Below are 27,035 nucleotides of genomic sequence, written 5' to 3'. Positions count from 1 at the left end.
TCTGTGCTTGTGTCGCTGTGCCCCACTTTGGGAACTCGCTGTGGTTAGAAGCTGCGGGACCTGGCAGGCAGGATGCAGGGATATCCTCCACAATGGTCGCTCACTGGGCCCCGATGACATGACAAAGTCCTTGGGTTTCCAAATGGCTTTATTGGCATGATGGATGATTGTTGAATCTGGATGTGCACCCCCGTGAAACTCAGGGCAGACCTGAGTTAAATAGGGAGGGAGAAAGGAAGGAGGGTCTAGAGAAGAATGCTTAGTTGGCTCCACCCTCTGGCCATCAGGCATATCATTTGTATGTAAGTCTCTCTACAGCATGAGGCCTGTTCCTTATGACTGATAGCCATAGACCTCTCTGTGGGAGGGGCTGTGAAGGGCTGAAGGTAAATGAAAAGAACCAGGGCCGGAGAGAAGAGCCTAACTCCTGCCATCCAATAAGGGTCCGGGTTTCCAGGCTTATGCTCAACCAAGCACCCAGCTGCTTCTCACAGCCCACTGCCCCACAGTGGACAAGAGCAAAAAGCAGCCACATGTTTCACCAAATATCACAAGAATAGTCCTTAGGTCATTTACTATTGGTCTTCTCTTCAGAACCTCTTGATCTGGGCAGTTACGATCTACATTGCTTTCCATACCACTATCTCTGTGCTCCTACTAGTATGGCTCATTAAGCCCTACTTAAATCACTCAACACCTTTTCTAATTTAAACTCTCAAAGTCCTCATCCTGCTCATAGAAAATCAGGTCATTCCTGTCTCAGAAATACCCTAGTCCCTGGTACCAGCTTCTGACTTACTCAATGTTCTATTGCTGTAAAGAGACACCATGACCACGGTGACTATTGTATTCAGTTGAGATTGGCTTAGTGCTCAGAGGTTTTATCCATTATTTTCATGGTGAAAATCAGCTCAACATGCAGGCATAGTACTGTAGAGTAGCTGAGAATTTTTCATCTGGATCTGCAGGCAGGGGAGCAGAGGGGAGGGGGACTGGTGGGCCTGGATACATTTGAACTCCAAATTCCTCCCCTAGTGACACACTTCCTCCAACAAGACCCACACCTACTTCAACAAGGCCACACTTCCCAATCCAATAGTGCTTCTCTCGGTTGAGGAAGCATTTCAAATCCATGAGACTATGAGGGCCAATCTTATTCAAACCACTACATGTTCAAACATTGTGCTCTTGAAAATTCAACCTACAAGATTATACTATTTGCTCCATTAGAATAAGAATACTTCAAAGGGGAGGATGAAGCCATGGATGCTATTGAGCAAACGGTCATGCCTTTTCCTCTTGTGAAAGTGGAAAAGACTATCCACACTCATTGTTTGGAGCTGGTATTCATGATAATCCCATATACGTAGATTCCAAGCCTAGAGCATGATCACCATTGCTTTCTGCAGCATTTACCTAGTTACCACATTCTTGCTGGATGATATATTTTAGATTGAAATTTGCAACTGACAAAACCAAGCATTCTAGCTGGCCTGTAAAATTTTACTATGATACAGTATTTTAAAAGGCCTCACCTATTTCCTTTTAAATATTGAGCCAAACTACTACCCTGGAACACAAATTCAAAACCACCATGGTTTACATGTCTGTAAATATTAATGCATTCCTTCTGTTTTCTACTTGTTTTTTTTTTTTTTTTTTTTTTTTTTTTTTTTTTTTTTTATTTCATACCAATAAATGGCCAGTCACAATCAGAATGATGCCCTTTTCACCATTAGGGTGTATGTGTCAGGTGTTCTGTAAAATTAGATGGTACAACTACAATCGCCAGCATTTACTTATTAAATCCTTCTTGCATATTCTATATATCTATGCTGAAAAATTACAACCCTTTTAAGACAATATAGCCATTCTAAACTGTACCCTAACCTAAATTTTAAGATGGCTTCGTTTCCTATTTTATATACTATGGTCAGGATTTTAGATTTTCTTTGCAACTTTTTTTGCTTGTTTTTTAGGAGAAAGCAATGCTTGACTGCCTTAATGTAATATTCTGCATAGTAACAGAGATAAATGTTGTCTCAGGTGATATTATCAGTCTCTGGTTGAATTTCCAAGGGTTAAATGGTACTCAATCATATAAATCACTCAAGTTTTGTGAAATTCAGATTCTCTTTTTTGAATTTATTTTCTAAAGTGAGATGAAATCAGATTCTAAAACAATATATACTTCTATAAGGTAATTATTAAGCCTTTTCATTTCTGAAACTAGAGCTTTTTAAAGGAAGCTTAATGACTTATATGCTTTAGAGAAAAGAAAGAAAATCTTGCAGAAGTTTCCTAAAACTGTAATAATGTTTTTGATGTTCTTCATTAAAGTAATAAAAATGCTTACTTTTGTCTGTCAAATATAACATAGATCAATTTATATAAATTAAAAGGTATTTAATGAAAATAATAACACTAGTAAATTAATCGTTAATAATTTTAAGGATCTTATAGCAATCAAATAACTAAAGAACAGTAATATACCTTGATTTGATATTATTGAATCTATATGAATAAACATTTCAAATACATTATATTGAACCTTCATGATATTCATTGTAATAATATATTATACATAAAGCATTAAATACATAGTTTTGTTCAGTACTTAGTGTGTGTGTGTGTTGAGCAGGATTAGACAAATAAAAAAAGAAGTTCATTTTAATATCTTTAGTTTATTATATAATGTTTGTTTTTCATTATAGAACTTTTGCAAATGTGAACATAAGTAAGTGTGAAATCTATATATATTCTTAAAGGTCAGCATCACTAAAAGTCAGATGTATTACCCACATCAGCATGGGTTGGATGTTGGCTACTATGTAGCTAATATAAAAGCAGCACATATATAGTCTAATAATGTGAGTAAACATGTATTTGCCTAATATACATTCTTGTGTTGTGTAAAGGGTCTTATGATCTAGAACTATATTAAATTCACTCCAAATGACTAATGATAAGCCTTGTACATACTTGGTTTATTTGACTCATCTAATTATTTTTTGTTCAGTAATCTCATTTTCAGCTACATGGTAAATATTTAACAACAGAGAAAATTAACATTTCAAGTTTTAAACACTGTGAAAATGGATTAGCTCCAAATTACACAGTTCTTCTATTTATTTTAACCCCATACAAATTACACAGTGTATTCATTTTTCTATTTATTTTAACCCCACACCATGTTTCTTAATTCCCTCATCTGCTTGCACTATATACTCACTTAATAAAACCAATAAATTAGATGAAGGAAACCAGTGGAAAAACTATAAGTCAGGGGAGCATCAACTTATCCAAAAATTAATATTTGAGCCAAAGGATTAGAACTCAGATAAGAAAAAGCTAAAATTATCTTTTAAATAAAAGACAGCTTTTCCTTCATTTGGAACACTTTATAGTCGAATGACTTTTCAAATTCAGATTAGAAAGTTTTTGTTAACATTTTGGATTAACTTATTTGTAAGCCATTGATTTTTCTTTTTAAATTACATTCATTATAACCTTACAATGTATTACAAAAATTAAATATATTTTATGTGTGATGTGCCTTTCAATCATTGTTTTCTCTGTTTTTCTTTAAAATATTTTCAGTTTGCTTAAGTCCATTGATAATTTACTTTATCCAATACCAAGTATTTTGTATTATGTAATCTGTAATATTTTATGGTTGTTTTGTCTTATCCCAAAAGATTTTTGATACATATGCCTCACAGTCAGCAAGCAATATAGTGAAACCATCATGAGAAAAGTCAAGAAGCAGCCATTTATTCCGGACAGTGTTGCCTTCCTCCAACCTTTATATAGTTCCCATATTCACATCCTCTATCTACTGTACTTATTGACTTAGTGTCTTAGTTACCACTCTGTTCCTGGGATAAAACACCATGGCCAAGGCAACTTATTTTTTAAGCATTTAATTGTGGCTTGTTTGTAGCATTAGAGGTAGTCTATACCCCTCATGGTTGGGAGCATGATGGCAAGCAGGCAGGAATGGCATTGGAGCCATAGCTGAGTGCTTACATAACCATCCACAGCTCACCAACAGAGAGAGCAAGACTGAATCTGGCAAGCCACCCACCCCAGTATTGTACATCCTTTAAAAAAATCACACACACATACCCCTAGTACTGTACATCCTTTAACAAAGTCAGACTTTCTAGTCATTTTTAAGCAACTGGAAAAAATTTAAATATTTGCACCTGGGGGGGCATTCTCATTCAAAATACCAGTGTAAGTAATGATTTTAAATGATTAAAGTTTTCTTATCATTTCTTATCATTATCAATACCTTCTTTTGTTTTATTACCCAGTCATCAATTATACAGATAAAGATGGTGGACAAGTAGACTGTTAGACATATGGAGTCTACTCTTGATTCAGCCAGATCTACTTCTACAACCGAACTTTATCATCAGGAGTTAGTCTTTCCCTACAAACATTTCTTGCTTTGACACATCTCTAATTTAGTACATATTCATTAAACACACACCTCCATATATTATTCTATTCATGTCTCCTCTTCCAACTTGCTGTAGCTCAACAGCCTGACAAAGATGATCATAATATACCATGCTTTTGCATTTCTGGGCAATAGCTATATGAAAATGTAACTTAACAGTTAATAATTGGCCTTGCTTTTTGAGGACATTATAAGAAATGAGGGATTAACCAAAGGTGTTCTGGAAATGTTTATACGTGCTCATCAGTAATTGAACAAACCATCTTTATTTTTCTATTATCAGAATTTTTCATATAATAAAATATAAGAAAAACTAATTACAACCCAGCAAATAAAAGCTCATGTCCATTTCAGCCTTTCCCTTAATTCTCTTTTTTCTTTACTGATGAGAGTGAAGTTGTTGCTTGTTCTCTGGTAAATTGTGTTCTAATAAGTAAGAGTTGATAATTTATGAATACATGCACAACAAGAACAAACCATAAAATGACTTACACTACTGTATCATAACTGATAATTTGTAGAAACCATGATATATTTAGCTTTATCTACAGCAGAAGCTCCCCTAATGCCTTTTCTCTGTTAGGTTATAATCTGTACCCTAAATTAATTAAAAATTAACACTTGACTATATACAAATGATTATAGATTGATAACCTCCTGTATTAAAGAATGACAATGCTGTTTTCTGGTAGTTTCTTTTTTTTCTCCCTACTACCTGACTATGGAAGTAATAGTATTTTATTTTTTAAGAACTTCATGCTGCTTTGCAAATTACTGTGCTTTCTTCACCGGAAATACTAAATTGTTAATTTTCTATCACAGAGGGCTGGAAGGAAATCACTGTGGAGTATGTCATCAGCAACATCAGTGTTAACTCAGCCTGCTTCTCTTTTTACGGAACTATCAGAATAACCTTTCTCAAAGGCACAGAATATTGAGTATGACATGCTTTAGAATTCAATTGATACTTCTGCCAAAAATAAAACATGCAGAAATGTATCTCAGCAATTTTCTGATAAGCACACATATAAAATATATTTTATTCTATTGTTAGTTTGAAATTAGCAGGATTATGCCATTCATATCTGTTGGGGAGTTATAATCTAGACAGAGACATGAAATTACCATGTTAACAGGATTAACTGGTCCTCTGGGCTATTAAAAATAGAATGCTGCACTTAAAAAGAGAAGCACAGTTCATTAATATAATGCCCCACAACCTTTTTATAAAGATAGACTATTTTTCTCCAGCCAGAACTGTAGCATATGATTTCTTTTGCATTATTCAATATAAATTATAAAGGGTATAATTATAGTACCTTTATATTTCATGAGATGGCTGGATAAGACAAATGCAAAATAATACTTTGTTAGGACATGATGGTTTATTTCATTTCATTTGCATGCTATAAATATCATTTCCTGAGAAGTGGTTTGAGAGTTGGCTGGTTTACTTCCTAGATTTTACATCTTTTACAGTAGCCAGGCCCATACATACACATTAACCTGTCGTAAGAATCAACTTAAAATATCTTCCCTCGTTTTAGCTGGCATAACATGCATCAAAATAGAGGCCTTTAGACCATTGACTTAATATTGAAATTTTGCTAGAGTGCTTTCCAAGGCAGTAATTGCAACCTCTCCCCGAAGCATATGGTATTCTATTGATTCTGGATTCTTTGCTCACTGCTTGTCAGCCTCTTGATTCTATTGACAAGGACAGTGGAATGTGTAGCAGTTAGGAAACATTATCTTAGTAATGGTTTCCCTCTGGTTTCACACTTAGTGTTTTCTAATTGGATATTGTGAGTGGCTGCTGAAATCAGGAGGTAGAGGTGAGAAAGTAATTGGGATGGGGGTCTTTTGGGAAGAGTTTCCTGTAACAGGATGGTGGGTACTATTTGTTCTCTTGTGATTGGTCATATCAAGTCATATCAAGCTAAAGATTTTAAACTCTATCTTGTAATAGCTTAAGTGTTAAAGAATAAAATTATACTGGATTTTTTGTTTTGTTGGGGGTGGGGGTTGTTCGTTTTGTTTTGTTTTTATTCCCTTCTGGGGAGTAACAGTTGAGGGAAAATGTGAATTATCAAAACATCTTGGATGCATCTACAGTCATTATCTTTTCTCATTTCCCTTTCACTTCTGTCTTTTATAAATGCAAAGCAAATAATACTATGTCTTCCTTGAATTATGTGCCTATTTTATAGGCTGGGATTCCTGTAAAACGTAAGCATGGTTGTTATTTTAATTTGGTTTTCTATTTCTGTGCATTGCAAACAAAAAGACTTTTTATCTCATATCATCTATGAATCACATGGAGTTTCTAGGCCTCTAACTGTTCCATGAATATGCTATTGGAAGTAAAACATAATTTGTAACAACTGTTTATATATTTTAACTAATTCCATGTATGTTTTCTATGTGTGGCATATATTTACAAATTGGTTGACTCATAAGTGGGAAAAAGTAAAATGAATAAAATAATCTTTCTACATTAAATTTATTTAAAATTCATTGAAATTGTGGGAGCTTTATGTAAGTATCATGAGTATAGTATCATAAATTTCTAGTGAAAGGAAAATTTCTACTCTCTTAACACTGTCATAATTACAAAGTTACATATATGTGGGTTGGTGAAGGACCTCATCTAATTACCTTTAGCTCATAGCATTTCACAGTAATTCACGTAGAATGGTAGGATTTTTCATTATTTTCTTAGTGAAATGGTAACAGGCACAGCAGACTGGGAAGCAATGGCAGCTGAAGGATGGAGCTGAGCAGTCACATCTGCATAAGAAATAGAGTAAGGGCATAAAGTAGAACTGGGTTATGAAACTTCAGGTTGGGTGCCTAGTAATCCCCTTCTTCCAGTGAGGCTCCACCACCTATGGGTTTCACCTCCTTCCCAAGAGGCAATACCAGTTGGACCAAACATTTAAGCTGCTGAATCACAGGGAGGCATTTTGTATTCTAACCACAGCACTAGTGTTGAGCCAATCAGATCAGCTAAACCCAAAGATACCAGAAGTGCTACCTGGGAAAACAGGGATTAAGAAATGATGATTTTATAAAATATATTTCAAAGGAAGTGTCATCGTGAATACTGTATACAATTCCAAATATGTGGATTATATACTTTCATCATTGAACCTTGATGCACTGGTGTTTAATATAATACACTTCTGACCTGAAGATTCAACTGGGATTCCAGGCTTAATTCTTTTAAAAATGAGAAGACTCAATTTATGTTGTCCCTAACACACTTTTGGCTCTATTTGTCATCCAGATGGATAACAGTAAGTTACTGTATTCAACAGGTTAACTAATTTATTTGTCTAGGAGTACATTTTGCAGATGATTTATCCTGGCAAACCCACTGGGAAGCAGTCTGCTCATAATTTTATTTTTCACAAAGTCATAGTGAGTTCTCTAATGCTTAGAGCAGACAACTGACAACTCAAGCTCAAATGTTTATTAGAAAGCCACGTCATTTGCCTCCATTTCCTTCTTTTTATTCCGGTTCCCTCTTTTCCCTTGCCCCTTTGAATGTCCCTCCATCACAGTATTAATTTCTTTCCTGCCTTTTGATTTTCAGTATTAGGGCCTGAAATGTAACACTAAGTTTGGATGCAAACAAACTATTCTGCTTCTAAGGAAGATATACTTACATGACGGACCTGGCTTTACCTTATGTGTACAAACAAGTTTTCCATCCTCTTTAATCTTACAGAGACATGATATCTTAATCTAGAGAGAGGGGGGAGGGAAAGAGAGAGAAGAAATATTTTCTATGTCATCGGACTCATAAAATTGAACTAAAGATACCCAAATTGACTTCTACTATTTTCTGGTCTATAAATGGCAAATGGCTCATTATGTAACATTTATTTATTTGTTCATTTGCAAGAATATGGTGCTACATTTTTCAGATAAAAAGAGTCTTTCAGTGTACCACATAAAGCTTTTAACCTGCCAGGAAGTACAGTTTTGGTTCACGTCTTTTAAATTTTATGGATTACCATTGAAATTACATTCATTATCTAATCATGGTTTATGAGTTCTTTTTAGTTTACTTATTCATTATTTCAGTTTGCTGTTCCCTGTTGTTATATTTCAAGTATATTCAGAGAATATAAAAATAACATCCTTTGGACTCAGTTTTCATAAACATTTACAACAAATATAAGCTCAGATACATTTCAGTTTTAAACACTCAAGACTCCAGTTTCAAACCTGATTATTTTGAGTATGATTGCTATTACATTTCACACACTGTAGTGTACATTCTATTGGAGAATAGTCTGGAAAATCAAAATGAGTGAATGATCCCTAGGATTCCAAATTCATTTAATGCATCAGTACTTCTGTGAGTTTGCCATAAGGGTAGGAGGGAAATGCCATGCAAATAAGAAAGTGGGAAATGCCAGCATTACGTAGTGACACAAATGATACTGTCATTATGAGATAAGGAAATCCAAAAAAAGAAATGCTACCAGGCTTTGGGTGCTGAGACCTTATCGCAGAAAGTATCAGTGATACAGTTTGAGTCAAGCTAATGGTTCAATATGCTATGTTGGCAATAAGAAGAAATAAAAAGAATAGAGAAGAATGTTAAGTAATAAAATCTGTAGGAGTAAAGATATAAAATCTCAATTTGTCAGTGAAACTCCAGGATACGTATCATGTTGAAGCACAATATTTTTACATTACATTCTTTTCAAAACTATTCCATCAAGAAAATCTATTCCCATAAGATTTCTTTGAAAAATAAATTGGGCTAACTTTCTGATAATAGTATAAGTTGAAAGATAGTCTGGGACAAATGGATACATCACCACAAGATTTCCTTAGCTTTTATAGAGAATATTTGCATCCTCTCTTGTTGGTCAAATTTTTAATTCTTTCATGGGGCAGTTAACATTTCTAGAAACCACTGATAAAAATAATAGCATTGAGAGATAAAAATAAGGTTAGAGTGATAATTCATAGGAAGATTATGGAGTGCTTTGGACTCTAGATTTAAGACCCTAGGCATAAATCTTGAGGGATGGATATCTCAGAACCTGATGACATGGACTCTGATGTTAGAAAATTAGGTATCACAAAGGTGAACTACTCCTGGAGATTGATACCAAGAATATTGTATTGCAAACCTGTATTAGGGAAGTAAATTGGGTATTTATAAAGTAGACAATTTTTCCAAAACTATTGTGAAAATTAAATGATTCCAAACTGTTGCAGTTGGAGCCTAGCATAAACAAAAATCCCTAAAAGCATGAGCATAAAATATGATTATTCCATTTTGTGCAAAAAATTGCCATTATCAAATACATGTATTAGCAAGATTAATCATTCATCAAAGAAAATCTCTCTTGTTAAATCTTTGGATGTAGTTTCAGAAAGTACAAAGGGCATGGGATTTGATATTCTAAAATACTACTTCAACATTATAACAAATATTAATAGATTTTATAGTCCAATAATTCAAAACTGTTGAAATGCACTATCTATTGACATGCAATGTCTTGGAAACCAAAACCCTGTACCTTGTAAATAATTTGTCTAAATTCACTTTGTTCTCTCTCTCTCTCTCTCTCTCTCTCTCTCTCTCTCTCTCTCTCTCTCTCTCTCTCTCTCTCCCTCTCTTTTTCTCTTCTTTCCCCTCTCCCCTTCCTCCTTCTTCCATTTCTTCCCTCCAAGATCCCATGCCACTGCCAATCTCTCTGCTCTGTGCATACAATTGTGTGTGTAAACTCACTGGCTTCACAATAAAGCTTCTCTTTTGGTCTTGCATTTACATTTCTGTGGCTTTGGTAGTACTTTTTTTTAACATAACTGCAAATTGGAAGTGACTTTTATTGAGAGAAAATTTCCAATACCAAGATATTTTCGAAGAGTTAGGTTTTTTTAATACTCCACACATGAAAGCTACTTCTGTTTCCTCCAGTATGTGATGTGTGGCTTTTTTTTTTTTTTTTTTTTTTTTTTTTTGGAAAACTTTAAAAGACACCATTTTTTATGAAAGAGAAGATTACGGGTTAGAGGAAAACAATTGGAGAAAAGCCATAAGAATTAATCATTTCTGCTTTATCAAAAACTAAATTTTTAAAGTTCATCAAATGTAATCTTCATCCAATATTAGTAAAGATGTTATGCAAGAGCTACATATACAACATGAGATAACTGGTAAAATAAAACATATCTCCAGTTTTGTTACTGGAGTCATTGGAAATTGTAAACTGTATAACAAAGCCAGATTGCATCAACAGTGCTGGGCTTTGCATATTCTGATTTGGTTGAAAATGTAGTTGAATTAGAATTATATTTTGAGAAAGTCTACTGAAAAGGTTCTAAATCTCTTCTTCAGAAAAAAAGAGCTATGGAACTGGAAGCATATACTAAAAAATAATGACTTTATTTATTTTGTTATGTATACTTATTTTCATCTCAAATACTGCCAGATTATTTAAAGCCGACTTACATTACTAGGTGGACTTTAATTTTTTACATTTTTTAACATCCTAAGTGAACCATAATGAATCATTTCTGTAATTCACCCAAGTTTTCCCTCAATCTAAATCATGTATTTTAAAACTCTCAAGATAAATAAAGAGCCCACTTTGTCAAATGGTTGGCATTGCTTAAGTTGGCGTGAAATAGAATAAAACAGGACAAATTAATTTATTTTCACTCAACAACATAGACTTTTTTGTTTGACTGTTTTATTTTACATTTTTTAAAGATTTTTTAAAATTTTTATTTATATGAGTACAGTTTAGCTGTCTTCAGACACAAAAAGAATACATCTGATCCCATTACAGATGACTGTGAGCCACCATGTGGTTTCTAGGAATTGAACTCAGGACCTCGGGGAAGAGCAGTCAGTGCTCTTAACCATTGAGCCATCTCTCCACTCTCTTATTTAACAATTTTTAATATATATTTTAGTATTTTTATTTTTTTTACATTGCAGTCATTTCACCCTTCCTGGTCTTTCCTCCCACAGTTCCTTATCCCAGTCCTCCTCCCACCTGTCTACAAGAGGATTCCCCCACACATACCCCAGGCCTCCCTATCAGTGAGGCCTCACATTTCTCAAGGATTAGGTACGTCTTCTCCCACTGAGGCCAGACCAGGCAGTCCTCTGCTATGAATGTGTTGGGAGCCTCTTATCAGCTCTTGTATGCTACCTGATTAGTGTATGAGAGATCTCGGGGTCCTGGTTAGTTGAGACTTTCTATAGGGCTGCTCTTCTCTTCAGCTTCTTCCAACTTTTCCCAAATTCAAACCCGGGGGTCCCCAACTTCAGTCCAATGTTTGGATGTAAATATCTGCATCTGTCTCAATCGATTGTTAAGCCTCTTAGAACCACATAGATTTTTAATAATATTCATCATTTAAAAATTTATAGGTTAATAAAAAAAGGCTTTTAGAGAACAGATAAAATGACATGTTAGTTTGAAAGATCCTTGGAAAACAAAAGGATGAAAGAGAAAAAATAAACAAATTATGTGAAATATAACTTTGCAAATGATTTACTTCAAATATCATATTACCTTCTATTCTCTCAGCTTTATGTCTGTGTCATCATAATACATCTTTCTTATAAAAATTTGTTTGAATTATGATTTCTAAATCTCTCATCCTAATTATTGTCATGTACTTTGTCATCAGAGATTTGCATACTAAACAACGTTAACTTAGTATGATCTGTCTTGATTTATTTTAAATTTTATTGAAATATATTTTAATTTACATTTATTTATTGTGTGTTGAGAGTGAATGCAAACACTAAGACACACATGTGTTGGTCACAAGACAACTTGTAACAGTCATTTCTCTCAATCCACCATGTAGGCTCCAGGGATCAAATTCAAGCTTAATGTGAATACCTTTTCACCTCAGGCTATCTCACCATTAAATTGTCTCTTTAACCACACAAACATACTTCCAGAACAAATACATGTAGTTGTAGCAATTTTCTTCCCTGGCAACGATTACCTCTGTGTACAAGTGAAAGCTAAAACAACAACATGCCCTCTGTATATCATTCATCTGGTATCTACCAATGAATGAGAAGAATTAGATGGCTCATCATACAGGTTTCCTTCTCATTCTGATAGTAAAGATGGGAGTAGAGAAAGAGTATTAATAAGATGTCCAACATGTGTGGATACTTTTGCTTTGTTGTTGAGATAATTCTAGAGACAAGTCTTTAATTCTCAGTCAATTCATTGTCTTTGAAGATTAGAAGAGTGGATGCCCAACTCTCCAGTAGATGTACAATGAGGCTGATTATCCTAGATATAATATATGTTATAGTTATTTTTTCTTCAAAAATCAAGTTGAATTATTTTGATCTCTCCATATTCTTAATAAAAATAGCCCCAGCCATTCATTCCAGCATATTAGAATTAATAGATTTTTCCAATTTACAGATCTCAAGTAGTCTTTTTATAGACAGAGGAATTTGTTACACTTGCATTCTTTATATTTATAAAAATTGTTTCACTAACACCCATAAAAATAAATGAATAATTTTCAAGTATTCAGAATATATTCAATAATCATTTCATCTCATTATATTTTATCTGCAAATGCTTGCCAGAAATAAAATTATATGTATGTACACATACATAAATATATGTTGTACACATATAGATATTAGTTTCAAAAACAACAGAAAACAAAACATTGAATTTTATTCAGATTGCATTGAAAACTAGACACTTTTGCCCATTTCCTTTATTACATTAGAATATTTTATTCTTTCAAATCTTTCCATTACAGCAGAACTTTTCCATATAAGATCATATATCTACAAGAAAATGTTAGAGCTTACTATCATGCCGTAACCTATCAGTGTGTTATAATTAACAGAGTCCTATTTTTATTCTACATTTTGTAGCTAAAATCAAGTAGCACTAGAAACGTTAGTTTTTGTTAATGAGACATAATCTAGGGTCATCTGGGAAGAGGGAACTTCAACTGAGAAAATAGTTCATCAGATTGGCTTCCAAGTCAGTGTGTGTGTGTGTGTGTGTGTGTGTGTGTGTGTGTGTGTGTGTGTGAAGGAGTTTTCTTGGTTCATGTTTGATGTGAGAGCACCTCTCCTGGGCAGGTAGTTTTGCATATTATGAAAACTGAGTAAGCCATGATGAGCTATATGCCAATAAGCAGCATGGTCTCTTCATGAAGGTCCTACCTCCAGATTCCTGCCTTGATTCACTGTTCTGATGTTCCTCAGTGGAGGACTGTGATTTGCAAGCCATATAAACTGTTTCCTCCTTAAGTTGCTTTGGTCATGTTCTTCATAACCAGCTAGGAAAATGTATAGCACAGAGATGTAGCTCTTCCTCCTTTTATACTAAAAAACAAGGACCAACATACAAATGCATGAAAAAAAGGACCTTTTTTTTCTTTCTTTCCATGATAAGATATATTAGGACAAGGGAAGCCAACCTGTAACTTACCCATTCATTCTTTCACTCCTTTTTGTAAGGACACATGATCCCATGTAATTCATGACCCATGGTTACCCAGCATGGAAAATTCTTCCTATTTATCCTACATTGAAAGGTCATACACTGAGCACTGCATTTGATCAGTACTGGAGTTTTAGAAAAGATTTCTTCAAACCATAGCACTGCATGTGATCAATACTAGAGTTTCAGAGGAGATTTCTTCAAACCATAGTACTCAGTGCTTGTACCAGCAAAAAACATGTCCTCTTTGCATACAAAAGTACATTCTTTTTCAAATGTCTAGATCTCTGAAAAATCTTAGCTTAATGTAACATAATATTTGATGTGTATACCCAAATAATGTCTATGTGAATGAGATCCCAGGCATGTTTCATCCTGATGTTACTTCTCTCCAGCTGGGACCTTCTAAAAATCAAGTAAGTTATGTATCTTCAAAATACACTGGTAGATTTAGGTTAACTATTCTAATTTCAATGTGAACACAGAAAAAGAAGGAAGATATGTCAGTTCTATAGTTACTGCAAGACCCAACAAGACAAACAGTTTAATTTGAGCTTTGAGAATTATTTCCTTTGTGTGTTTTCTGTTTCTCCAAATGGGTGGATTCCAACTTTGAGGTCCACAAATTTCAGGTTGCATAATTTCCATATCTCTTGTGAACACAGGACATGTTTCTGTCTCCATTCATTGAGTACTCTGCAGCCTTTCTACACTAATAGTACAGAAAGATGGGACATGTCATCACTGAGACAAATACCTAAGGGGAACAATTAAAAAGGATGAAAGATTGATTTTCTCTAAGGTTTCAATGGATTTGGTCCAAGGTCAGCTGAATCCATTGTTTTAGACTTGAAGAAATGCAGACTACCATGGCAACAACAGTGTGTTACAACGGCTACTCAATTCATGGTAGCCAGGAAGCAAGAATGAGAGATGGGGCAGAAACAAAATATTTTTTAAATTTGCTACTGCTAGAAATTGCTTATTCCCTTTCTCATGTAGGCACATCTTAAAGCTTCCAGAACACAGAAAAAATATTACTACTGGAGAGGTAATTAAATCTTCAACATTTATATCTATGAGAACATTTAATATTTAAGACATAACACTCTCTGTGATAACATAAAATACAGATAGTCTGATCCCAATAATAGTCTGTCTTACCAGTTGCAATCACGCTTATAGGTGTAAGTCCAAAATTACCTATGAGGCTCTCATGCAGTTTTGGTGCAAGATCCTATGAGTCACAATGCTATAGAATAGGCATTCCAACACAAAGAAAAATAATGATAACATGATTACAAAGCAATGGACCAAGGCAAGACACAATCCCTGCATCTTCAATATTAAATATCAATATACAGAGTCTACAGTACACAGTATAATGCTGTGTGATTCCAAGGATTTGGGGAAACCCAAACCAACTGAGGCTTTTTAATCTATACCCCACATTCTCTCTATCTTGAGCTAGCTCTGCTGATTCTCTGGTCTTCTCTGGTAGACAGTTGATATTCTTAACATCTTTAACATCTTTGGCCTCATTCTCATAACTTGAAGCATTCCCTTCCCATGGCTTCTTCATGGCAATTCTGATACTACTACGTCAAGTATGTATGTCTACATGTATATATGTACAGCAAATGTGGGTCTGATGCTTTCAGAGGTCTGAAGAGGGTATCACATCCCCAGGGACTGGAGTTGTAGGCATTTGTTTGCTGCCAGGTAGACACTGTGAAATGAACCTAGGTCCTCTCCTAGAACAAATGAGGACTCTTAATCACTGAGCAAACTCTCCAACCCCATACCATCCTTTTTGACCATGATCACGGAAACTTTTGAATACGTGTGTGTGTGTGTGTGTGTGTGTGTGTGTGTGTGTGTGTGTGTATGATTGAAGATGAAGAAAATTTTTCCTAGATACTCTTTTTAGTAACATGCTTCTGAGAGTTCATTTCCAAACCAAGTCTTTCAAATTCTTGAGTGAGTTGTGAATAGGACTTGACCTGTTCTTAATGTGCTTAAGTCACCTTCCCTATTGTGCTTCTTGCTGCTAATCCCCACTGTGCATGTGCCAAAAAGAGCTGGCAATAACTATTTAATAGTCTGAACGTTGAATGAGTTAAGATTCCTTATAAAAAATTCTATCTCATTTTTTTCCTTTTGCACGCCACTGACAATCCTATTGTCATAGGTCACTGACCCACCGGTGTTACTGGTAAAATAAGAGCAAGCCATAACCAAAGTCTCATTTCTGCTGGTGTCCCTGAAGCTCAGATCTGCATCTTTGACTTAAGACTGAAGAAAACAAAAGTTGATGAATTCCCACTTTGTGGCCACATGCTATCAGATGAATATGGACAACTTTCTTCTGAAGCACTGGAGGCTGCCCATATTGATGCCAACAAATGCATGAGAAAGAGTTGTGGCAAGGATGGCTTTCATATCCATCTGAGGCTCCACCCTATCCATGGTATCCATATCAACAAGAAGTCATCTGCTGGAGCTAAGAGGCTCCAGACAGGTAGGCGTGGTACCTACAGGAAGTCCCAGGGCACAAAGGGCAAGACATAATGTCCATCCATATGAAGCTGCAGAGTAAGGAACATGTGATTAAGGCTATGTGAAGAGCCAAGTTCAACTTCAAAGGCCTCCACAAGATCCATAGCTCAAAGAAGTGGGGCTTTACCAAGTTTAAAGCAGATGGATTTGAAGACATGGTTGCTGAGAAACAGCTCATTCCTGATGGCTGTGGTGTCAAATATATCTCCAATCATGATCCCCTGGACAAGTAGAGAGCCCTGCATCTCTAAGGTCTTCAACAGTGTTCCATTCCCCACTAAATCATAATCAGTATGAAATCTCACATCCAGTCTAGAAAAAAAAATCTCTTTTAGGTCTTCTCTCCACAATATATTATTAAATAGACAAGGGTTTGATGGTTTTGGTGTTGTTTGTTTTGCTTTTGTTTTACTTTTTGTATTTTGAGACATGGCATCACTTTGTACATCTAGCTATCCTGGAACTCATTATGTAGATCATACTGACCTAGAGCTCATAGAATCCACCTGCCTCTGCCTCTCAAGTGCCAGGATGAAAAGCATGTGTCACTCTTCCCCCCACCCTTTTTCTATCACAGCAAAACACAAATGGTTCTAGTTAAATTTTAATAGTGTTATTATTTTTATCTGAAACCTTTTGTCTTTACTGTGAGCATTCATATTTATATCCTGGCCATCTGAGCACCCTACAAAATGCATATAAATATGCATTTCCAACAATTTTTTCTTTGATATCCTCTCCAAACATTACTAGATCCATGAACTACAGTCAGTTTCTGTTTCTATTGATACATATTCTTTGTGAATTTCATATTTATATTCACTGTTTTTGATAATATCCATCTTTTTAATGCCTCAATGCCCCTCTCAACATTATTTACACCCACACACATGTATGTATGCATATATATATGCAGACATACACATATTTATGTATGTATATATGTACATATGTATGTGTATATATATGTTTGTATGTGTGTGTGTTATATCTTTCAATGGAGCATGATCAACCCAACAGAGGTTATATGTATGAAAAACCTCATTCTGCAAACTCTCAATTAATATCTCCTTTACTAGAGATGGAGCCTTGTTACCCCCCAAGCTCATTGTGCTAACAGCTGAGTTCATTGGCCTTCTTGTATTTCACAGCAACCTTTCCTGACCTCTAAATTTTACAATCTTTCAGACATTATCACAACACTCCAATTATTAGTATCAATTTTCTGTGTCAGTCAGACTTTTTCTTTCTGACAAACACCTGAGAGAAATAATGTTTAAAGATGGACCATTTTGCCTATAATTTCAGAGATTTTAATTCTAGTAAAGCTAGATATATTTGCATTGATCTTGAAGAAATCCTAAAGCTAATAATAGTTAAAGCATGTGGCTGAAACTTCATGGGAGCTGAAAAGTAGAGAGGGAAAGAAAAGCAAGACTGGGTACAAATAACCTTCATAGACATGATGCCTGTGATTTAGTTCTTCCAGGTAGTAACCAAAAGAGCAATGTTGGGATGGTCTTTAAGCATTCAGCATGTGAATTCATATATTACACTGTATAAGCAAACCATAATGGGCAAGTACTGTCAACCATTTGGTATAGTGAAAGATGAGTCTAACAAAAGGCCTCCATTAACCTATAAATAGAATTTTCTCTAGACATTTTCCTACGGTGTTGAGATTCTATGATGCTTGCCTTGACATATGAAAGTAACCATACTTCCATTTTATAAGCTATATGTTTGCAGTATTAACAGCATGGACATCTAAAATCTCTCCATCTGTGGTTCCATTGACAGTGACAGAGGTGACCTCATCTCACTTGAGTAATGCACTAGAATGCAGAGAGAGAAGCTTGTGATCGCTCTGCACACTGATCCCAGAGTTTTCACTGATGACCTGGGCCCTTCACTGTAAGATATTCCTTATCATTCTAGATGTGAGATGGTTATGGAAGCCTCGCTATATCTCCAAAATGCTTAGAGAACATTCTCTCATTGTTTTATTTAGTATCTTTCTTTTCTTATTAAACTCTCAATCAATCGCTTTGCCACTCCATTGGTTATCTATCCTAAATATACTTTTTAAATTCTCATATGACCTGGCTACCAATGTTGTAAGTCTTTACTTTTCCTCGATAGACAAAGAAATCTTAAACTCTTTATTTGCCTCATCTTCTGTTTTACTACAGTTAAGAGAAGAGAAAGAGAAGCCCTACACTGTGCCTTCGATATTCTTCTGCTTAGTTTTCTTCAACCAAATATTATAATACATAGCTTCAGTTTCTTCTCTCTATGAAGCCCTAAGTAATGTACGTAACTAAACTGAGTTTTAGGAATTATGGAATAGAAGTCCGTTCTATGACTTCTACAATAGTGTTTCCCATTTTTTATTTGGAACCTCATCAGAAATATTTTTAACTGTTCATATTTCCACTAACAAGCTGGGTTTTTAGCACTGATGTAATCTAATAAAATAGGGCATTATTTATGGCTTGTTCTCTTATGAACACTCTCACACTCAGTGATGTACCCAATGACAAAGGACTTTTTTATCCTCTCTCCATTTCTGTACAGTCACATGTATCTCCTTGGGATGTGTTATAACAACACTCCATTTGTTAGTGCAAATTTCCTTCTTGTCAGTGATGCTAAAACTATAGACTACTAAGTAATGTGTCAAGAATTCAGATTTATTGAACATTCAGGTTTCAAAACTCAAGGAACTAATGTCTGTTAGGAAGTCGTTGCTATTCCCTCCTTAAACTGCAGAAGAAAGAGGCAAAATAAGGTGAGGACACCTAATCCCATTGATGATCAATTGGATTCATGATACAATCACTTTCAAAAGCCTTGATATTACTATGCTCATCATGTCTGAATTATGGGACAAGAGGGAGGCACATTCACAGCATAGCAGGTCATTATGATATTCTCCAGGATCAAAGAAAATTTCTTCAATTTTTCTCAGCTGAACAGTCAAGAGAGCCTTTCTCAGCTAATCGGCCTGACAAGCTCTCTTTATGAAAAAATCAGTCATCTTTGGCATCCTGAGACCTGTGCTGTGCACACTATAAATATGCAAAACAAGGATGAGTAGAGTGAGATTTTAAAGTCATTATCAAGTTCCCTATCATTTTCCAGTCTCCCACTGCATCAGCTCACATCAATGGAAACCACCAGGTTATTTTAAGATTCTAGATACTCACTCTGAGTAGAGTAACCTTGCAAGTTTACCACAGAAATTTTGAGTGTTTCTTTTCTACCAGTGTTCCTTGTACTAAGGCTGGAGAGCATTACATGGTCTTTAGTTTACTCTTAAAGGCTTCTAGTTTACAGCCCAGTGTTTGCACATACCACACAACAGCAAGAATTTGTAGAATCAGTTCCTTGTGACACATTTCTTCCTCAACCTTTGTAAGCCACCCGTTTTCTCTTTGTTTCAGATTCATCTCTCTAACATGGTTATCATGGAAACAAATAGATTGCTAAAAGTACTAGATTTTTAGGCAATTCTTGTCACAAAGAAAGCTCTTAATAAAGATTAGATATTTGTTGTTACTATGGCAACACACTGGGTCATGCTGCATTAACATATCCCTCCTCCACTCTGGGAAGTTTTGCTCTTAACAAAATTTGTTCTCTTCAGCCTATTGATCATAGCTATCTGTCCAAGCATGACAAAGGTATCTAAAGCCACTAAAAAAACCTCTATGATGGCTCTGATCTTTTCAATACAGCTCCCACGCAATGTGGAAAGTAAAAAGTATGTCAAATGGAGACCAAAGCACTGTCTATATTGACTTGTAAGAAAGAACCTGTCCCAGTGGATGACTGGAATAGTTCCCCTATAAAAGAACTGTGCAAAAGAAATATGGAGCTTAGAGAACAACATCGCCAATTCTTTCCAACTGCATTAGCTTGACAATTCTTCTTTCTTCCCTGTCATAGAATTGTGAGACAGATGAGCGACAACATCCTCGTGTTCACAAATATACCTGTTAATGAAAAGAACTTTTATCAAGAGGCAGAGAGAATCTATTGCTTTCATCTTGACCATGGGTCTATTATTGGTCAACCCATCATAAGATTCATCTTTTTTATTTTTTTCTTGTGGTTCTGAGGATTTAAAGAGCATCTCACATTGTAGATAAAGTATAGAGCTTACTATATTCCTAGGTTTTTGATAGGATAACATTGTATTATCAGAGACAGGGTCTCAATATTAACAAGAATAGTAATAATATTTTAAGACCTAGATTTAAGAAAATGATAGATCACACAAAAAATCTACATGGAAATCTAAGCATTAGGCAACTGCCAGTTAGGAGAAAGATTTTTCTGGTACTTTATAAATACTCTTCAGTGCACACCAATGTTAACTTATTGTGACTGGCATATAATTACTTCATATAATTCTAATATTTCATTAAACTCTTCAGGACTTCTCTATGTTTGTCTTTGCCAGTTAAATTTTGGAGCAACTTTACATGTCTGTTCTTCCTTTGAAAGTGAATGTGGTTCATAATCAAAGAAATGAACTACATATTGGTAGTTACCTGTAATTCAAACACATGCTTCTAGGTGCTAGATTTGAAATCAAGAAGAAACTGCTCAGTGTTATTTCAATAGAAATCAGTACCTCCCACATCTATAGTAACTCAATAACCTGGAATAGTGGGTTGGTACTGTACTTGAATACCTTTAAATTTTTTCTTCATGAATAAAGCAATGTTTGCAAAGAATATGAATCTATATTTGATCACCGAGCTCCAATTGATAATATGGACATTGATTTAGGTGCCCTCCTCATTACTCTAGAATGAAGAATCGATGTCTCCAGTTATCATTGTGTGATAAGAAAAATAGAGGCAACAAAAATTTCTGTGAATGAAGATAAGCTATCTGGTAATATTTCAAAGTGATGATTAGGCTATACATATACACATGGCATAACGGCATGAAGGTTATAGACAGAAATGCAGTTTAAGTTTGTCATTAGTCCCAAGCCTAACCATATTATATTAAGTAATATTAAAAATAGAAGATATCCTCTGGCATGTTGGAAGACTAAGTACAAATATTAATAGTATCATTCAAATATTCTGTTTTTATCTCTCGATTATATGTGTATTGATCACCAGTTCATTTCTTTTCATTTCCAAGAGATGTAAACTCTAGAATTTATAACACATGCCTTATATTTTGGGTCTCTAACATGTATCTGTTCCTTGATATATGACTGTCCATAGTTAGAATATTATCATGGAAATTTAATGGAAGTAGAGAGATAAGTATTGCAAAACTCTAGATGATAATGAATTCTATAATATAAGAGATATCAATGGTTTTGAGGTTGTAGTCAAAGAGTTTTATAGGCATTTTTCACTTACTACAGCTTCTGTTTGATTCTTAGTCTAGGGAATTCTAATTGATGTTCAGTAATTAATGAGCTATACACCAATTAAGAAACTGTTCCCGTGTAGTCATAGTAATTTTCCCAGACTTTTCTTTCCTGGTATGTTCTTTATATAGCCCATTGGCTTGCATCATTTTGAAATCTATTCTCAAGGATTCTCACTCAATGAAGTTACTTCAATACTCTTTCTACTCTTTTGTTTTGACAAAGTCTCTCTTTAGCCTGGCTAGCCTAGAACTTGTTATGCAGATAAGGCTGGCCTTTAATTCACAGAGATCCACCTGCTTTTGAGTCAAAGTGACAGGTTAAAGTGTTCATCTCATCAGGGCTGGTCCTGCCAAATAATCTTTTACAATGGTAACCTTGTTTCAAAATTCCCTCTCACTTTTGAGTATTATCCGTCTCCATTGTGTTTATTACTATTTTAGGATTTCAACAATTTAATGGCTTTAGTATAGTTTGTTCTTCCTCTCTTGAAGTTAGAATAAGGGCAGGTTTTTCCTTTCCAACTGATGAAAACTCAGTCCTTTAACACTATCTTAAACAACTAGACATTTAAAGAATAATTTAAAACCATGAATAGTTACATGTAATTTAGTCTAACTACAATGAATCCTGTCAACAACAGTTGATTAAAAAAAAGCATTAGAACTGTTTAGCTCACTTTTGCAAATATATTAATTCAATGATTAATAAAGTAGTAGAAATTCAAATAAAGTTCCATCCCATTAAGTATTCATTCTTTTTGTTGTTTAAATTTCTATCTAAAATATGTGTCTGTCATCTATCTATCTATCTATCTATCTATAATCTACCTTTATATCTATCTATAACTATATGTATCATCTGTCAATTATCTATTATCTACATCTATAATGTATTTTCCTATCTATCTGTCATCTATGTTTCAATCATCTATTATCCAGCTATCTATTCTGCTATGTATGCATGTAACAAGCTGTTTACTTGTATGCTTATCTGGAGGATGGGTAAAGACATAAAAGCAAATTTTTAAAAGAACAAAGCAAGTCCCCCAGGCATAGCAGGCTTATGGATGTTGTACCAACATCTTAATAGTTTGAATGTTGAAGAACCTAGACTGCCTCTCAGGTATGGTGTTTAGACTGTTCTGTATTCTGACTTTCAATGAAGACTGGTAACAAGTTAATGATTTGTGTTTCAAACACTGTGGGATGTTGGTTCCCACAACATCTGCACAAGCTCACTGCCTTAGGGAAGAAATAAACGGAAACTATATTGGTACATCCATAATGTAAGTGATTTTAGAGACTCTCACCTCTTTTGATAGTATCCTTTGGGGAGGAAACTGTGCAATAGCATACATAAAAACACACACAAACAAGCACACAGACAGAGAAAGAATTGTTGATCATGTCAGGAGAAAGCGAATCTGCCATTTACCCCTGAGCATTACTTTAAGTGACATTCTTTCATGCTTTTAATGTAAAGTGTTTGACAATAGAGAATCTGAAATAGTTTTTATTTCAACTAGTTAAAATATCTTTCTTATATAGTTGCCCATAGCTAGAATAAAATGATATGACACTGGGATTTATTCTTAAACATTTATTTTGCTGAAATAAAACTCCCCTAGAGGTATTGATACATAGTAGATATATACACACTTACAACACAGTGAAGAAGCTTGAAACATATTGCTATCCTATGGTAAGAAAAACCTCTGATAGACATTCACCAGAGCTAAGTAACATTTTAGTATATGTTCAGATATCATTGCTTAATTTGAAACAAGGCAGTCTGGAACTCATGAAAACTCAAGTTGGCTTTGAATTCTTGGCACCTCTTGACTCAAACGCTTGTGTGTAACTCAAAAATGTGTACATGACTTTAACTTTGAAAATTTTGATATTTTCTGGAATTTATTTCTTAAAATACAAATCCAGCCTTATCTTTACTAAAGAGATATCTTATTTGCTTGGGGCTTAGAAATGGGTGGTTAATTTAAAAAGTCTTAGAGAATAATTATTGGTTAATAATATTAAGCTTTTAGTGTAGAATACATTAATCCCTGTTTTAGCAATCCATAATCAGAAATTAATAGAATTAATGAATAAACCTCACAAATTTAGAGATTGTGGCATATAAATAATGCCTTCAAAGCAACACTTAATGCTTGGTCAATTTTAGACTTGGTATTCTGTTACCACTTGATGAACTGACTTAGAAGCATAGAATTAATGATTTCTACTTTTTAATTAACATGATAAACACTGTGAACTTTTAATACATTTCACTTGTGATTTACAATTTGGGGACTGAATCTTTTCCACTTATTAGTGGCTTGACTTCTTTCTACTAAATTCTCTGCATCGCTTGTGTGTGTGTTCTAATATAAGTACACAATTCTCGACTCCTTAGACTTTTACTATGCTGTTATATGAAGAGTGACAGCTGGGTGCATATGGTAAGACTCTTCTGTATACTAAAATCATATGTATATAATTTTAGGGAAATGTGACAAATTTAAACATTTTATTATCAGAATAGCCACATTCTGTCTGTGAACATTTTGTTATAGCACATGGATTGACACTTTCCCAAACAATCGAAGAGATTCTGTGTTACTCTGACGTTTGGTGTACATTATGATCTGAACAATGCAAAATCCAAATTTGTAAAGAACTTAAAAATTTCTGAAATGTATATAAATAGTCATAGATATTGCAGAGTTGCCTGACTATATACAGGTTGTTCATCAGCAATAAACAGAATTGATCTCATGACTAAAATATCCAAGCAATTCATTAGATCAAAAATGAGCTACAGATTCTTTTTAAAATTTATTTATTTATCCTACATCCTGATTGCTGTCCCCCCACCACTAGTCTTATTTTCCCACAGCGCTCCCAACTCTTCTTCCTTTCTCCTCCGAGAGAGTGGAGGTCTACCCCCTCCCCCCAACATATCTCTCCACCCTGGCGCATCAAGTCTCTGCATGGCTAGCTGTTTCTTCCTCTGAGGCCAGACAAAAAGACCAAGTCAGGGGAACAAATTCCACAGACAGGCAACAGCCCTGATCCAATTGTTCAGGACCAACATGAAGACAATGCTGTATATCTGCTACAGATGTGCAGGGGCTTAGGCCCAGCCCATGTATATTCTTTGATTGGTGGCTCAGTCTCTGAGCGCTTCCAGGGGTCCAGGTTAGTTGACTTTATTGGTCTTCCTGTGGAGTTCCTATTTCCTTGGGATCCTTAATCGTTATCTTCCATAAGTGTCCTCAAGCTCTGTCCAGTGTTTAGCTGTGGGACTGTGTACCTGTCCTACTCAGCTGCTGAGTGGAGTTTCTCAGCGGACAGCTATCCTGGGCTTCTGTCTGCAAGCATCACAGAGTATCATTAATAGTGCCAGGGATTGGTGTTTGCCCAAGGAATGGGTTTCTAGTTAAGCTGGTTATTACTTGGCCACTCCCCCAGTCTCTGAACCAGCCCTGTTCCTGTATTTCTTGTAGGCAGGATACATTTTGGGTTGAAAGTTTTAAGGGTAGGTTGGTGTCCCTACTGCTCCACTGGGGTTCCTGGCTGGCTAGAGGAGGTAGCCCCTTCAGGTTCTCTATCTCCACTACTATGAACATCACCTTAGGTCACTCCTAATGATTCTTAGCCTCCCCTATCCCAGGTTTCTGATATGTCCCCAACATGCCACCGACCTCCCCTACTCATCTATTTGCAAATTTTCATTCAATCACTTTTATGATTACATTTTATTTTTGATATTTTATTTATTTACATTGCTGATATTGCTCCCCTTCTGGTTCCCCTTCTCACAATTCTTCATTTCATTCTCCCTCCCCTTTGCCTCTAAAATGGTGTTCTACCCACCCCAAGGACATCTTCCTTCCCTGGGGCATCAAGTCTCTACACATTAGTCACATCCTTTCCTATTGAGGCAGACCATGCAGTATCCTGCTGTATGTGTGCCAAGGGCCTTGGATCAGCACTGTTTATGATCTTTGGTGGCTGACATAGACTCTGGGAGCTCTCAGTTGAGACTGTTGGACTTCCCATAGGGTTGCCATCCCCTTTAGCTCCTTCAGTTCCTCCCTTACTAACTCTTCCATAGGGGTCCCTGACCTCAGGTCAACGATCGGCTATAAGTATCTGCACCTCTCTCAGTCAGCTGCTGGTAGGGCCTCTCAGAGGACAGCAATACTAGGTTTTTTTTCTGTAAGCACATCATGGAAATAGTCTCAGGCTTTGGTGTCCCCTTGTCCCTCATGAGATGGATCAAAAATTGGACCTGTCAATAGAAGGAAGAGGCCTTTCCTTCAGCCTCTGCTTCATTTTTGTCCCTGAATTTCTTTTAGACAGGAACAATCCTGTGTTAGAAAAACTGACAATGGGTTGGTAACACTGTCCCTCCACTGGGGGGGGGGGGGGGCGCTGTCTATCTATCTCTTCAGGTTTCCTCTCCCCACTGTTGGGCATTACAATTAAGATCAGCCCCACTGAGTCCTACAAGTCTCTCACATCCCAGGTCACTGGGATATATCCCCTACACCCACACCCACCCCCAGAAGCTTCATATTTCCATTCATTCTCCTGGCCACTGGGCTTCTCTCATGTTCACCCCCCCACACACACCTGATCCTGCCTCCTTACCCTCCCCCTCCATTCTCTCACACAGAATCCCTTCCACTCTCCTGATTATTTTATCCCCCCTTCTAAGTAGGGCTGAAGTATCCTCACTTGGGCCTTCTGACCTGTTAAACTTCTTACAGTCTGTGGTTTGTATCTTGGATATTCTGTGCTTTTTGGCTAATATCCACTTATCAGTGACTATGTACCATACATGTCCTGTTGGATCTAGGTTTCTTCACTCAGGATGATATTTTCTAGTTCTATCTATTTCCCTGCCAAACTCATGATGTCCTTGTTTTTAATAGCTGAATCATATTCTGTTGTGTAAATGAACCATATTTTCTGTAACCATTCTTTGGTTGAGGGACATCTGGGTCATTTCCAGCTCTGGCTATTATGAATAAGGCTGCTATGAACATATTAGTGTATGTTTCCTTGTGGTAAATATGGCACCTTTTGGGTATATACCCAGGAGTGGT

General features: G+C 35.6%; 1 pseudogene; it reads left to right on the top strand.

Moving 5' to 3' along the window:
• The first annotated feature begins 14,321 nt into the window (after nt 1-14,321).
• LOC117721299 (large ribosomal subunit protein uL16-like) lies at nt 14,322-16,766 on the top strand (annotated as a pseudogene).
• The last annotated feature ends 10,269 nt before the right edge of the window (nt 16,767-27,035 follow it).

Source organism: Arvicanthis niloticus, chromosome 16, assembly GCF_011762505.2.
Source record: "Arvicanthis niloticus isolate mArvNil1 chromosome 16, mArvNil1.pat.X, whole genome shotgun sequence".
Classification (NCBI taxonomy): Eukaryota; Metazoa; Chordata; class Mammalia; order Rodentia; family Muridae; genus Arvicanthis; species Arvicanthis niloticus.
Note: the sequence above shows the minus strand (reverse complement) of the source record. Positions and strands in the feature narration are given on the sequence as shown.